Raw genomic sequence first — 16573 nt, 5'->3', positions numbered from 1 at the left:
TTGTTGTATCAGTAATACAGGAACCAAAAGAAAAATAGATGAGGAATGACAAAGTTTTGACCTGCAAGGTAGATAATTAAAGGTAGAAAACACCTTTAGAAAGATCTGTGTACTGCAGGTAACATCTCCTCTTGTTTCTACACGTTGTAGCTAAAATAAAGTTTGTACTTCAACTCTCTTAGAGTTGTATATAAAGATACATAAATGGTGAATTTTTTCCTAGGTATGTAATGAGCAGAGTAATCAATAATTTTTATGGTGCACTTCTCCTAAATATTTTTCAAATAAAAGTATAATGCACACTTAGAAATGAGTCAAAATAACAATGGTAAACACAGCAATGTATCATAAACATTCATGTAATCATCACATAGGGCAAGACATGGAACATTACAAAGAGCCTAGGGCTACTCCCATGCTGCTTTTCAAGCCCCTAAATGTTTCTTCACATCTGCTGAGGTAAGCAATACCCATAATTTACGATGATCATTTCCTTGGTTTTCTTTATGCCTTACCAACTAGGTATGCAACCCTAAACTCCTTAACATGGTTTTGCCTACTTTAAACCATACATAGGTGTAGTTCTGTAGGTTCTTGTTCATAGCTTCTTGGACTCAATACTATGTTTCTGAAATTTGGTCACTTAGTCTGTGGCCATACCACTCTGAATGTACCTGATCTTCTCTGAAGTTTAGTCACATAGTCACATGTATCTGTGATCTATATCTTTTCACTTATCCATATTGTTCCATTATACAGATTTACTGTAGTGATTCATCCATCCTTAGTTGATGTATATTTGGGGGATTTTCCTTTTTGAGCAGTCATGAATAATGCTACTATGAGCATGCTTTCATATATCATTTGATGCAATTCCTTTGGATATCCAATTACTAGTAGAATTACAGGGTCTTTGAATATGATCTTTGAATTCGCTTCACAGACAGAAAAGTCCAAAAGATGATTTAACTAATTTTACTCTTTTTACCTTTACCTCCAGTCTACATATAGCTATTTGTATATATCTTATCAATTATACCATTAACCCAAGAAGACACTATTATTTTATACAATTAAAATTGATTTAGAATTATGTACATATTTACCACTTTTGCTATTTTTATACCTTCCTGAATGTTCAACTTTGTATTTTTGGTACTTTTCCTTTTATCTAGAAAACATTATTTTTAATTTCTGTTTATGAAGCTCTGCTATTCCTTTGAAACACACTGAAGTTATGTTCCATTGAATTCTAGCTTTGATTTTGTCTGTTGAAAATCTGATTGTCATTTGGACAGTTTTTCCTTTTCACATAATCTTTTTTCTCTACCTACTTTTCAGATATTCTATTGGTCTTTGATGACCCATGGCATTTGTATCTCAATTCATTTTTAATTATCTTGTCTGACGTTTGATGGCTTATAAAAACATATGGATGAACCAGAATAACCAAAGCTATCTTAAGCAAAAAGAGCAAAACTGGACAAATCACATTACTTGACTTCAAGTTATACTACAGAGCTATAGTAACCAAAACCACATGGCACTGCATAAAAACAGACGCACAGAACAACAGAACAAAATAGAGAACCTAGAAACAAGTCCACACACCTAGAGTGAACTCAGGTTTGACAAAGTGCTAAGAATATACACTGGGGAAAAAACAGTCTCTTCACTTAATAGTGCTGAGAAAACTGGATATTCTTATGCAGAAGAATGAAACTAGACTCCTATCTATCACCACATACGAAAATCAAATCAAAATAGATTAAAAACGTAAAATCTAAGACCTCAAACTATGAGACTACCGTAAGAAAACACAGGGCGAAATCTTCAGGACATTGATCTCAGCAAAAATTTCTTGAGCAATGACCCACAAGTACAGGCAACAAATCAAAAATGGACAATTGCGATCACATCAAGTTTAAAAACTTCTGCACAGCAAAGGATACAATCAACAAAATGAAGAGACAATGCATAGAGTGGGAGAAAACTATCATATTACAAAGGATTTGCAAACTACCATCTAACAAAGGGATTAACAACTAGAATATGCAAAGGGTTGAATCTACTCTATAGGAAAAAATATATATTAATCAGATAAAAAAGAGCAAATGATTTGAATAGACATAGCTCAAAATAGGATATACAAATGGCAAGCAGGCATATGAAAAGTTGTTCAAGATCATTGATCATGAGAGAAATACAAATCAAAACTAGAATGAGATATCATCTCACCGCAGTTAAATGGCTTATATTCAAAAGACAGGCAATAACAAATGCTAGTGAGGATGTGGAGAAAAGGGAATCCTTCCCTGTTGGTGAGAATGTAGATTAGTACAATCACTATGGAGAACAGTTTGGAGGTTCCTCAAAAACAAAAACAAAAACAAAAAAACCTAAAAATAGAGCTACCATATGATCCAGCAATGCCACTGCTGGGTATATACCCAAAAGAAAGGAAATCAGTATATCAGAAAGATATCTGTACTCCTATGTCTGTTGCAGCACTGCTTATGGTAGCTAAGATTTGGAAGCAACCTGGGTGTTCATCAACAGATGAATGGATAAAGAAAATGTAACACAGCTAGTGCTCGACTTATGACCACGATTGGTTCTGACAGACCGGTCTAACACGATTTGGTCGAAAGTTGAGTAGGCTATATGTACAGTACTGTGAAATGATGTTATAAAAATCTTTAAGTCATATTTTATCAAAATTTTCTTTCATTATTGTTATATATCATAATTTTCTTTGTTCATTTTATGCCATTTGTATCATCTCTACACCATTTTGTTTCTTATTTTTACATTCATCAGGTTTAAGTAAAACACTGCATTACCAGTACAACTGGTTTAATATTTGCAAAACATACAAAATTACAAAATACAGGTGCATACAAAAATACAAAATACAGGTGTAAAAAATACCATAGGAAACATTTTCCCAATTGCAAAACATATCAAAATATATAAACATGTATGAAACATTTTATTGGCCGCTGGTGCTTGGCTGTGGATCATTGATGTCGTCATCTGAGGCAGCAGTTGGGGTTACTGGAGTTGGTTTTTTCATAAACATGGTGAGCTTTGTCTGAATTGTATGTTTCTTTTTTTCTTCGTAAATTTCATGATACGGACGAAACACATCGTGTGCCATTCGTTCAATCCTTGCAAATCGTTCGATGTTTGGGTCCATTGTTTCAAAATGTATAAGAAGTTTATTCAGTAAAGATAAACTGTCTGATAATCCCTTAGTGGTGAACTTTCTTTCTGGCTCCTCCTCTTCTTTCTCTGTTCTCTTCTTTCTTCTTCCGCCACTCTTTCTTCTTCCAGTTCGATTAGCTCTTCATTTGTAAGTTCTCCAGATTCTTTGTCTAGTAACTCTTCGACATCTTCCATTTCACATTCCAAAGAAAGGTCTTTAGTGAGTTTTACTATTTTTTCCCGAATCATTTCAAGTTCATGTTCACTGTCAAATCTGTCAAAATCATTAACATAGCGCTTAACACAATTTTTCCAGATGCCATTCATGCACTTTGTCGTCACAGCCTCCCAGGCGGTAGCAATATTCTTGATACACATCAAAATGTTGTAGTGTTTCCAAAAATCTCGCAATGTTAGTTCTGAGTCAGCATCTACAGCGGACATTGCTTGAGCGAAGGTGATTCAGAGATAGTTGGCCTTTAACGTGGCAATCAAACCTTGGTCCATAGGCTGGATGAGTGGAGTTGTGTTTGGCGGAAGAAAAACAAAGTTTACATCTGGATGGAGATCGCCTAGATGTGGTGGGTGTCCAGGCACATTATCGAGTAGCAATAAAATCTTGAAAGGAATATCTTTCTCCAAACAATATTTTCGAACTTGAGGAATAAAACAGTTCATAAACCAGTCTTCAAACAATCCTTGAGTCATCCATGCTTTATGTTGAGCATGAAAGTAGACGGGCAGTGTGTGCTTGTTAATATTCTTGAACGCACGCGGGTTCAATGTTGTCTGAGTGATAAATTAAGAATGCTTCAGCTTAAACCCTGCGATGTTCCCGCCAAGCAGCAGAGTTAGCCTATCCTTAAATGCTTTAAATACCGGCATGCTTTTGGCCTCTTTGTGAATATAAGTGCGTGCTGGCATCCGTTTCCAAAATAATCCAGTTTCATCAACATCGAAAATCTGTTCTGCCAGATATCCCTCATCTATAATTAATTCATCCAGACTATCAACAAACTTACGTGCTCCTTCCTCATCAGCACTTGCTGCTTCTCCAGTCACTAGAACACTATGCATTTGGAATCTTTTCTTGCATCTCTGGAACCAGCCAGTGCTTGCTACGAATTCTTGACTATAATCTTCTCCAGCACGCTCCTTCAGAGTCTGAAATAGACCTCTCGCCTTCATCTGCACAGTAAAAAGACCAAATGGTGTCCGTTTTTGAATTTGATCTTCCATTCAAATATACAGCAATTTCTCCATTTCGTGGATGGGCCCGCTTCCTTGCTTTGTTATAACTGTTGATGGCATGGGTGCAGAACCTTTCACAGCTTTACAAATTCTTTCTTTATCTTTCAAAATCGTCGACACAGTTGAGTGTGATAACTTCGTATAATGTGCGATCACATTCATTTTCTTTCCTCCTTCGTACTGCTTAATTACCTTCATTTTCCTGTCGAGATTGATGGTCTCTCTTTCCTTCTTGGCAGGCTGAGGGTAGACAAAGACAACTTCCTCTTGGTAGACATCTTGGGAGGGATTTGATGAAAAATATCCAAGACACAAAACACAAATTGCTGTACCAAGTCTGGGATAACAGTTGAAATGGTGCACGCGGAGATGGTAGTGCTGCTGGAAGCTGGTCCACACTGTCGTACGCCCAGCTGGGCAACGTTTGCGCTGCCAGATGCCGAGCAGTCGTGGCTAGCGATTGTGGTCATAAAGTCGAATGATCGTAAGTTGCATAGGTCGTAAGTCGATCAATACCTGTATGTATTTCAATATTCAGCTCTAAAAAGAATAAGATCCTGTGATTTGAAACAACATAGATGGAACTGGAGATCATTATGTTAAGTGAAATAAGCCAGGCACAGAAAAATAAGTATCACATCTTCTTATATATTTGTGAGATCTGAAAATCAAAACAATTGAACTTCTAGAGAGTAGAAGGATGGTTACAAGAGACTGGGAAAGGTAGTGGGGGGTCAGAGAAGGACATGGAGGAGGTGGGATGGTTAATAGACACACACAAAAAATAGAACAAATGAATAGGGTCCAGGATTGATGGTACAACGGAGTGACTATAGTCAATAATAACTTAATTTTACATTTTAAAATAAATGTGTAATTGGATTGTTTGTAACTCAAAGGATAAATGATTGAGGGGATAATTGGATTGTTTGTAATTCAAACAACAGTTAATTGAATTGTGTGTTACTAAAAAGATAAATTTGACTGTAACTCATAGGATAAGTGCCTGAGGAGATGGATGTCCCATTCTTCTTATGTCATATTACATGCCTGTATCAACACTTCTTAGGTACCCCTTAAATATATACACCTACTATGCACCCACAAAAATTAAAAATAAAAATAAATAAATATGAATGGCTATTATTTTATCATATTTGGAAAAAGATCTGCGACATGGCTTCTGTCCCATTTTCTCTCTTCTCATCTTACCAAATACTTGAAGTATGTTAGACGTTAGGACTGTAGCTTCAATGTCTCTTACCCTCTAGCCTTGTATTTTCCATCTCTTTGTCTCTTCATGCTTCATTCTGTGCAGTCTTCCAATTCACTAATTCTCTCTCCCCCGTGTCTAATTGGTTAACTCGTCGAATTGGATTATCAGTATTGATTATTCCTTTCTTTAATCTTATTGGTTTAGACATAGAAATGATCTCTTGTCCTTTTTCTATAAATCATTTTATATGGAGAAACTGAAAAGAAAACCGTTCTTAATATCAAGTTCATAAAGAAAGTGTTTTGGGAATTTTCTGCTGTTGACGTTTATTTGTTTGCTTGATACTTGACACAGAAATGGTAAAAAGTTTCTACTTTCCCCCACACTTGGGTTATAGAATACAATAAAAGCTTGGTCTAGGCATTATCCTGCAAGTTGGAAGAAACTGGAAATTAATTTTATGTGAGTAGCTTTTGTTTTGTTCTTCTTTGTTTTGTTTTTGGGATAGCAGCTTGATAGGTCCTCACCACAAGCTCTCCTTACAGGGAAATTCATTGAACAGCACTGAATCTCAAAATGCCATTTCAATAAATAAAATATAGTACTCAACTACAGCTACACCATTATATTCCAGGAATTAATTTTTATTTTGCTTATAATGAAGAAATGTGGCTCTGTGCCTTGAAACTGCATCATTACCCAAGTGAGATATCAAAGATGTGAGGGCTAACTTACATTTGATTTGTTTAATCCTAAAATCCTTTCTTTGGAAATAAGACATTGATTATGAAATGGTTTATTTATCTTTCTGATTAAGGAACTATATTTACGTTAAAAACTAAATCTTTTTATACTGTTCCTTGGATTAGTTTAAGGTCATCCATAAATAATTACTTTCTTAAGCAATGTATTTTAAACTAAACTACACTTGGTTTCTAAATCTAAATGTATTCACCTTGACTTGAACTTTACTGTTTACTAACGTAAGTTACCCATAATGATATTCTTTTTAAAATTACATAGGCATTATCCAATTTATGAAGGTAAATATTTCAAAAAGTAAATGATTTAATGTGATAAATGTAAATAGAGGTGATGGCGATGTGATGATGATGATGGTGATAGCTACAAGGTAGAATGCTATATGATAAATGTGACTTCAGTCCATTTTTCTAAGTGCTGGAATTCAAGGTGACGAGAGAACACTATTATTCTTTCTCACAGTTTTATGATTCTCATATTATTCTCAGCATCAGGGCTTAGACTGGAAGAATACCTTAGATGCAGGATATTGTCCTGACCTCTTCATGGATGGGAACTGCGGCACACTGACACTGGAACCAGCCGGCTGCTTAGGTGCTGGCAGGGGTGAAATCCACTTGCTGGGACCCGCTGCATCCCACCTCTCATGGGAGGGAGCATACAGGTGAACAGGTTTAGGAGCACTTTTGGATGCCAGTAAGAACTAATTCTGTGCAGGCCCCGCCACAGCATCTAGGGGGTGCCCGCGACCCTGAAGCCCCAGAGGGGTAAGGTGTTAACTGTGCTCTTTTAACTCTGCTATCTACAGAGGGCTTAACTGTTAACAGCTCAGTGGGCCCTTTACCTTTTTGCTTAAGGGGTCTGACTCTTGCTAACAAGGGCATTGGGTCAGTAACAACTTACTCCCTCTGCACTCCTGGTTCCTGAGCTCTTGTCCAGCTCCCAAGAAAAAATGAGGTTGCACAACCGAATTGGAGGATGGTAAATGCGGGAGATTTTATTATTGATGGAAGTGGCCCTCAGCAGGAAAGAGAGCTAGAAAGGGATTGTGAAGGAGGAGGGTAATCTCTCCCTGAAGTCTGGCTGTCTCCAGCCAGACTCTTCTTGAAAGTCACACTGTCAACCTGTCCCTCTGAAGTCAACACACTTCTCTCCAACATCCAACCGTAGTCTCCAACATCCAGCTGCTTCTCCTCTCGACTTCAGCCACTTCTCTCTGCCAGCTGAGCCTGGGTTTTTATGGGCATAGGACGAGGGGCCAGGCAGGCCAAAAAGGCAACATTAGTGGGAAAACAGGGATAGGAGTACTCAATTTGGGCCACAGTCTCAGCCTATTTAGCTTAAGACTGGGACTTTAGCTGAGGACCTGCACTTTTCTGCCTAGAATTTCTCAGCCTTCTGTTTATAGCACCTTCACACAGTATTTCACCAAAGATAACTAAGCCAACATAAATTTTCAATAATTTACTTGCAATTTTTTTATTTTACTAAATTCTAAAATTCATGGCAAACATGATTTCCAAGAAACAGCACTTGCTCTTTTTTGGTTTCTTTTTTGTTTGTTTGGTTTTTTTTACATTTTCATATAAACATGTACAAATACTCTGTGCAATTATAGAGAACATAAACTTTATCACAAGTATCAATAGAATCATTAGTAAGCCAAATTCTTTTAAATGGTTATTTACATTCTCAGCTGCTGTGATGAAATCTGAATTATTTTATTATAGCAATCAATGTAGCATCACATATGCAAAAGCATACCCAAAGATTACCCTAAATGAGTTTTACACCTTAACACATTTCTTTATCTGCTTTTTCTCTAATAGAGAGCCAAAAAATTTATATCAGCAAAATATTTTTCCAACACACATGTGCACATATTATGATTTTTGAATGGCAACAATATGAGTGAAATTATTTTATTTAAGGATAAATTTAGGAATAATTGTCCCACATATTTAATACCCACAGTACTATAACTTGTCAAAAAATCAGTAATTTGTCACTTTGTGCATTGTAAATAATTAAATTGGAAATAAGAACGAAAGGTGTCCAGCAACATATCAATATTGAAAATTTGATGTTTCAAATTAAGAGTAAGAATTTGAATTTATACTTTTTCCTTATATTTTCTTTTTAAAATTAAAGTTTAAAATTTTAACTTGCATTTATAACTACCGTAATAGTCTATTTGACTTTATTCGCTAAAAACTCTAATAATTGTATCCATGAGAATATGTAGTTTTGGTATAATTTTATATTCATTATTTTACTTTGTTTTTCTGCCTTGTAAATATTTTTATTATTGTGGAACATAGCACACAGACAGAAAGCAACAAAACCTAAATGCACGGTAAGAGAAGAAATTATAACATTACCCCTGTGTTTACCACATCTTGGTCATAAAATAGAATTTTCTAGCCATCCAGACACTCCTCATATATGCCTTCTTGTAGATCTTATTCTCCTCTTGTTTTCCCCCTCCCTACTATCCCTAGTGTTATGATAGTCATTCATATGTTTCATTTTAGAGTTTTATCACCAATGTAATAAATTACAATGTATTAAAGATATATTTTTGAAAATATTATATAAATGGAATTAAAATGAATGTTTTTTACTATTGATAGTTCCTCTTATATCTGTATTATCTAATTAGCTCAAATTTCTTAATTTTCTCTGTTATATACATTATTTGTAAACATGTCTCTCTAGTTTGTTCATTTTGATTGCTGTATAGTATTCTATTACACAGATATGCCATAATTTCTTTACCTATTTTAAATAGATTGATGGGCATTTAAGAAACTTCTCAACTTTAGCTATGAAAACACAGTGATACGCCTGTGTGTGTGTGTATGTTTTCTGGTAAGAGTACCTGTACTGGGTCTTAATTAAGATGTGATCCTTCATCTTCATCAGATAATGCGATACTAAGCCAAGGAATTATATCAATTTATACTCTTAGGAGCAGTGTTTGAAAATTCTCATTGCTTCATGTCCTTTTCAAAATTAGTAATATCAGAATAATTTTCATACTTTTATATTTATATAAAATATTAAACTTAACATTTTATAATCTTTTTTATTCAAATATAGAATGTAAATTTAGTTCAAAAAATTATGTATTACTTTATTACTCTGTTATTATGATTTATATACATTTCTTGAGAATGAATTCTGTATTTCATAACTTATTCATATTCTATTATTACATTTTCTAATTATTTTTCTTGAAGTTTCAAATTCTCATTTGATATCAGCAAGTAAAATTACACCAGAGATATTTCCTTCAATGAAACATTATGTCAAGTGATTTTGAGAAAATATGATTAGTTATTAGCATATTGCAAGGGAAATTTGGATTGTTTAACAATGCCTGAAAGGATTCAAAGTGTTGAAATATAAAAAATGTTTATACATTTAATATATGTATCATGAGAAAACACAAATTCTACCATTACTAATATGAAAAAACATGTGATTGGTAGTAAACTTCCCATTTCTGAACAAATACACTTGCCTTTAAAGAAAGGCAAGTCTAATATCACCAGTCATGATTCTCCTTAAGGTCCTGGGCCTTAAACTCTATGTGCATGTGAATTCTGAATGTGCACTAACATTCTTAACGCTTTTAAATTTAGTTGTGTGACCAATGTCAAACAGTAAAGCACCAGGGTATGCTTAAAGATGAGTGCAGTGCAGTCTTTATGAAAACATGTTATTCTCAGAACAGCTCAAATTAACTACTATTCCTACACTGCCTGTTCTATTTTCCATTTGAATAAAATTTTTCATAATGATTTTGAAGTAAAAGCTGATTTCTCATTTGCAAGCATGCAAATGAAGACATATTCTCTTTCATTGTTGTGCATTTTTTCCCTCTCTCTTTATAATTTGTGTTCAGTAACATCAGTTGTTAAGAAAATTTTAAAACCCATTACATAGATTATATATTGGATGTCTACATTTTTGAAGGGCATTTGGTCACAACTAGAATCATGACTGAAGTGAATTTATTTTTCTCAGTACCAGATTTATGTAAACAGAATCCAACTTTTTCTATTAAATGCATTCAGGGTTTTCTTGGGAATCCCAGGAAGGCCAGTACTCTTTAAAATCTGGTTGCTGCTAAAATTTCTATATAACTTTGTTGTAAACTAGCCAATCAACACATACAACACCCCCTCCCCCCACCAGCACACACACACTCCACATGGATGGTAGGAATTATTGTCCTATAATTTTCAAAATGAAAAAAGAATTTTAGGGAGGACGTGCGGGTTGAAAAGGCCTCATTTTACCACTCATGCTTTTTAGGCCATTTTCAATATTTATCAAACTAATGTCTCATGCTTAGGTCTATGAGCAAGTTATTCTGTTGAGTCTATTAAGTATTTAAATATTAATTATTTAATTTAAAATATTCAGCAATTTTGTAAATATTCTTTGAGCACTTAAAAAACACGTTTTCCATTGCAGAAACTAGACTTCTCTATATATGACATTTGAATATATATTTTTCTTTTTAATTTATTTTTGATTACATAATGACTTAAAATTAATACATGTTAAAATAAGGCTCCAATCTTGGATTGTATTTCTTTTCAATTTTGATAATATAATTGTTTCTAAGAAAGGATCAGCTGGGCACGGTGGCTCATACCTATAATCCCAGCACACTGGGAGGCTGAAGCAGGAAGATCACCTGAGGTTGGGAATTTGAGACCAGCCTGACCAACATGCAGAAACCATTTCTCTACTAAAAATACAAAAATTAGTTGGGCGTGATGGTGCATGCCTGTAATCCCAGTTACTCAGGAGGCTTAGTCAGGAGAATCACTTGAACCCGGGAGGTGGAGGTTGTGGTGAAGCAAGATCATGCCATTGCACTCTAGCCTGGGCAATATGAGCAAAACTCCATCTCAAAAAAAAAAAGAAAGAAAAGAAAAAGAAAAAGAAACAAAAGAAAGACAGGATCTTTAAGTTGATGGCCAGGACAGAAACCCAGATATTCTGTTTCATATAGCTACAAACTTAGACTCTATTTTACAACTACTATCAGCCTTAGGATAGCCATCTATAAAATACACACAATAACAATACCCTCCTTGAGTAGGCTTTATGAGGAGTTGTTATACTATTTGTATAATTGCTTTCAACTTCACCTATCTGGTACAGGCAGAAACCAAGGGTTGCTAGTTATTCACTGGATCCTGTATTACTTGATATGTAGGAGTTACCTGTGAAAGCTTCCACTTTTGAGTAGATGTAGCAGGTTTAAGAAGGCAAAATATTCTTTTGCAACAAATAGGATAAGATAAATAAAAGGCCAAAATTATATTTTCAATTCATCAGAGAGCTGTGCAAGCAAGGAGTACCAGCTAAACTGAAATCCAGCATGAGGGCCTTTATAGGTCAAGAGTCAACTTATGTATTTAGTGCAATCCCTATCAAATCCCACCATATTTTTTTTGCAGACAATAAAAAACTAATCCTAAAATGTATCTGGAAATGCCAAGTGACAAGAGCACCTAAAGAAACAATTTAAAAAATGACAAAGTGGGGGGATTACAATTTCTCATTTCGAAGTTTGCTAAAAGGTGGACTAATCATTAAGACACTGTGGTATTTTCAATATAATAGACAATAGGAATAATGAAACACAATTGAGAGTTCAGAAATTAGTAATGACATTATCAGCCAATTTCTTTTTTTTTCCCCATTTATTTATTTTATTGCATTTTAGGTTTGGGGGTACATGTGAAAACATGCAAGATTGTTGCATAGGTACACACGTGGCAGTGTGATTTGCTGCCTTCCTCCCCATCACCTACATCTGGAATCTCTCCCCTTGCTATCTCTCAGCTCCCCACTCCCCACCGTCCCTCCCTATTTCCCATCATTGCAATTAAATAAGAATTAATCATTTTTATCAATAAATGATGCTGGATAAAATGAATATCTTCATGCATAAAGATGAATTTAGGCTGCTGCCAATGTCCACATAGAGGCTGGAAACTTTGGACCCACCTGCACCCCAACCCAGGCAGCGAGTGTGCACTCTGCCATACTATTCATACTCCTGGTATGTGTGAACAAGGATGGCTCACAATGCCACTGCTCAACAAAGTGCTTAGGCTGGCACCATCCTTCAGCATATTGTAACAGGCAATCCAGAAATATAACAGCCCTTCTATCATAGCAGATTCTCAACCTCAAGGGGAAAAAGAACAAAGCCAGGCACCCAATACTAGCCTCCCAGAGTTACAGCATTCAGCCCAGCAGTGCTGAACCAATCCATGGCACCCCCTAAATCTACCATAAACAAAGCTAGTAAATGAAATCCACCTTATTCCAAAATCAAACATAGATGAAAAAGTACTCAAAAAATACTAGCAAACTGAATCCAGCAGCACATCAAAAAACTAATTCACCATAATCAAGTAGGCTTTATCACTAGGATACAAGGTTGTTTCAACATATGCAAATCAGCAAGTGTGACTCATCACATATGCAGAACCAATCAACAAAAACCACATTATCATATGGATAACTGCAGAAAAGGCTTTCAATAAAATTCAACATCTCTTCATATTAAAAACCCTCAACAAACTAGGCACTGAAGATATACACTTCACAATAATGAGAGCCACCTATGACAAACACAGTCACATCATACTGAAAGGGCAAAACTGGAAGTATTCCCCTTGAAAATAAGAATAAGACAAGGATATTCTCTTTCACCACTCCTATTCAATGGTACCAGAAGTCCTGGCCAAAGCAGTCAGGCAAGAGAAAGAAAGAAAAATTTTCTAAATAGAAAGAGAAGAATTCAAACTGTCTCTGCAGACAGTATAATTCTATACCTAAATCCCAACAGTCTCTGCCCCAAATATCCCTGATCTGATAAACAAACTCAGCAAATTCTGAGGATACAAAAATCAATGTACAAAAATAAGTAGCATTCCTATATACCAACAACATCCAAGCAGAGACAAATAGAGAAAGCAATCCCTTTCACAGTAGCCACAAAGGAATAAATATATAGGAATACAGCTGAGCATGGAGGTGAAATAGCTCTACAAAACCCTGTTGAAAGAAATCAAATATGACACAAACAAATGGAAAAACATTCCAGGCCCATGAATAGGAAGAATCAATACTATTAAAATGCCCATACTGCCCAAAGCAATTTACAGATTCAATGCTATTTCTGACAAACTACCAATGACATTCTTCACCAAAGTAGAAAAAGAACTATTTTAAAACTCATATGGAATTAAAAAAAGAGCCCATTAGCCATAGCAATCCCAAGCAAAAAGAACAAAGCTGGAGGCACATTACCTAACTTTGAACCATACTAAAAGGCTGTAGTTACCAAAACAGCATGGCTCTGGTACAAAAACAGGCACATAGACCAAGGGAACAGAATAGAGAGCTCAGAAATAATGCCACCCAACTACAGCCACCTGATCTTCAAGAAAGTTATGAAAAATAAGCAATGGGGAGAGAGCCCCTACTCAATAAATAATGCTGAGATAACTGGCTAGTCATTTGCAGAAGATCGAAACTGGATACCTTCCTTACACATATACAAAACCAAAGCAAGCTGGATTAAATACTAAAATGTAAAACCTAAAACTGTAAAAAAGAAAAAAAAAACACCTGAAAAATGACCTAGGAAATATCATTCTGGATATAGAACCTGGCAAAGATTTCATGACAAAGTCGCCAAAAGCAATTGCAACAAAAACAAAAATTGCTAAATGGAAGTTAATTAAACTAGAGAGCTTCTACACAAGAAAAGAAACTATCAACAGAGTAAACAACCTGCAGAATGAGAGAAAATATTTTGCTAACTATGCATCTGAGAAAGTCCTAATATCCAGAATCTACAGGGAACTTGAATTTGCAAGCAAAAAACAAACACCCCCATTTAAAAATGAATGAAGGACATAGACAATTTTCAAGTGAAGACATACAGCCAACAAGCATATGAAAAAATGCTCAATATGAACCAATCATTTGAACCAATCATTTTGAAAGAAATGCAAATTAACACCACAATGAGATACCCTCTCACACCCATTAAAATGGCTATTACTAAAAAAAAGAAAAAAAAAAAACAGATTCTGTCAAGGTTGCGATGAAAGGGAATGCTTTCATACTGCTGGTGGGAATGCAAAACAGAAACAGAAAACCAAATACCACATGTTCTCACTTATAAATGGGAGCTAAACATTCAGTACATACGGACACAAAGAAGGTAACTATGGACACCAGGGCCTACGTAAAGACGGAGGGCAGAAGAGGGGTGAGGATAAAAAACCTACCTATCAGGTATTCTGCTTATCACCCAAGTGATGAAATAATCTACACACAAAGTTCCCATGCCATGCAATCTACTTATATAACAAACCTGCACATATACCTCTGAACCTACAATAAAAAATTAAGAACTTCAGAGAGAAGTGAAATTTCTCTTAAAATAAGAAGCAAAGGAGACCTCAATGATTCAATGATATTTGAGGAATGGTAGTGTTTAGTGTTAATATCTGAGAAAGAGCATTCCAAGAAGAAGGGGACACCAGTGTGAAGTCCCTGAGGCAAAGCTTGGCATATTTAAGAAATTATACAAAGGCCAGTGTTGTTAGCATGGGATGATCCAGGAGTATTAGGACAGACAGGCAGACAACATCAGGTCACTCAAATGATTATAAGACTTAGTAAGGATTTTAGCCTTACTCTGAATGAGTTGAGAAGTCACTGAAAAATCTGGAGCAGAAGAATGGCATGATCAAATTTGCATTTTAAGAGGCTCTCTCTGGCCTTCTTCTCTCTCTGGCTCTCTCATGAAAATACATCAGGAGAATGTGTAGAATTAGAAAGAATAATTAGGAGTTGATGGCAATTATTGTGGCAAAATAATGCAGAAGTTTGGATGAGAATGGCAGAAGTGATGACAAAGGATTGGATTCTGTATGTTTTTGAAGATAAGGTCTATAAAAATTTCTTAGATGAGATGTGAAAGAGAGAAAATGTTGACTCCATGTTTTTTGTCTAAGCATCTGAAAGTCTGAAGTGTTCATTAACGGAAGGTAAGACTGTAGGAAAAACAGATTTGGGGATGGAAGTGAAGATGAGTAATTTGGCTTGAACAAGTTAGTTCAAGTTCTTGTTAGACATCCACATGAAGATGTCAAGTAGGCTATTAGAGAAAATATTCAGGAGACCAGGTTTGGGTTCTGAGCTGAAGGATTAAATGTTGGCATCATCAGCATGCAGAAAGTAAAGCCATGACCAGATGAACTTACCTAAATGTAACAATGAAAAGGGAAAGAAAAAACATAAATTTAGATCCTTATTTCATACCATACACAAAAATTAACTCATAATTAATTGATCATAGAGCAAAAACTTAAGAACTATGAATACTGAGATACTGAGACACTAACTGTACCAAATGCAAGAAATCAAAAATGGGTTAATCAACCATAATTCTCTCTATATGTTTCTTTACTTAGATATTATGTCTACAATGATAATGCCCTGCCTATGAATCTATCAATTTCTACATTGCTATTTTAAATAAAAGTAAATTAGATACTGAGTCACTCTCAATCTGATAGGCAGAAATTCAAGTGAAAACATTACTGAATCTCCCACCTTCTCCCTAGAGTTTTGGTCATGTTACTTTTAAATATAACTGACATTTGAAGAAAAAAAGGTTTACATAATTAGATATATTTAAATAGATGTACGTAAATCAATAATATATATGAATACATATGAATAATCAGCCTTATTCCCCTCTATTGAACCATTTTTCTACATTGTCAGTAAGAAGACTACATGAGATTATCAACAAAACCAGCATAATTTATTAAAGATTGAAGATTTGAGACCTTGGGCAGTGTGATATTTTCAATTTAGAGACAAGAAGAAGAACTAGCAAAGGAGACTGAGAAGTAATGAGACTGGGTTGCAGGACACAGGGGAGGCTCAGCTCCTGGATAGGATGTGTTCTTCCAGGCTCTTGGTCCCTCACTCACCCAAGAATAGGGGAGAGGACCTATTCTGGTGTGGTGGCTCATTTACGTAAATATGGCCCCCAAAGAGTTTTTCAGAAAG

Source organism: Cebus imitator, unplaced genomic scaffold, assembly GCF_001604975.1.
Source record: "Cebus imitator isolate Cc_AM_T3 unplaced genomic scaffold, Cebus_imitator-1.0 Scaffold660, whole genome shotgun sequence".
Taxonomy (NCBI): Eukaryota; Metazoa; Chordata; class Mammalia; order Primates; family Cebidae; genus Cebus; species Cebus imitator.
Note: the sequence above shows the minus strand (reverse complement) of the source record.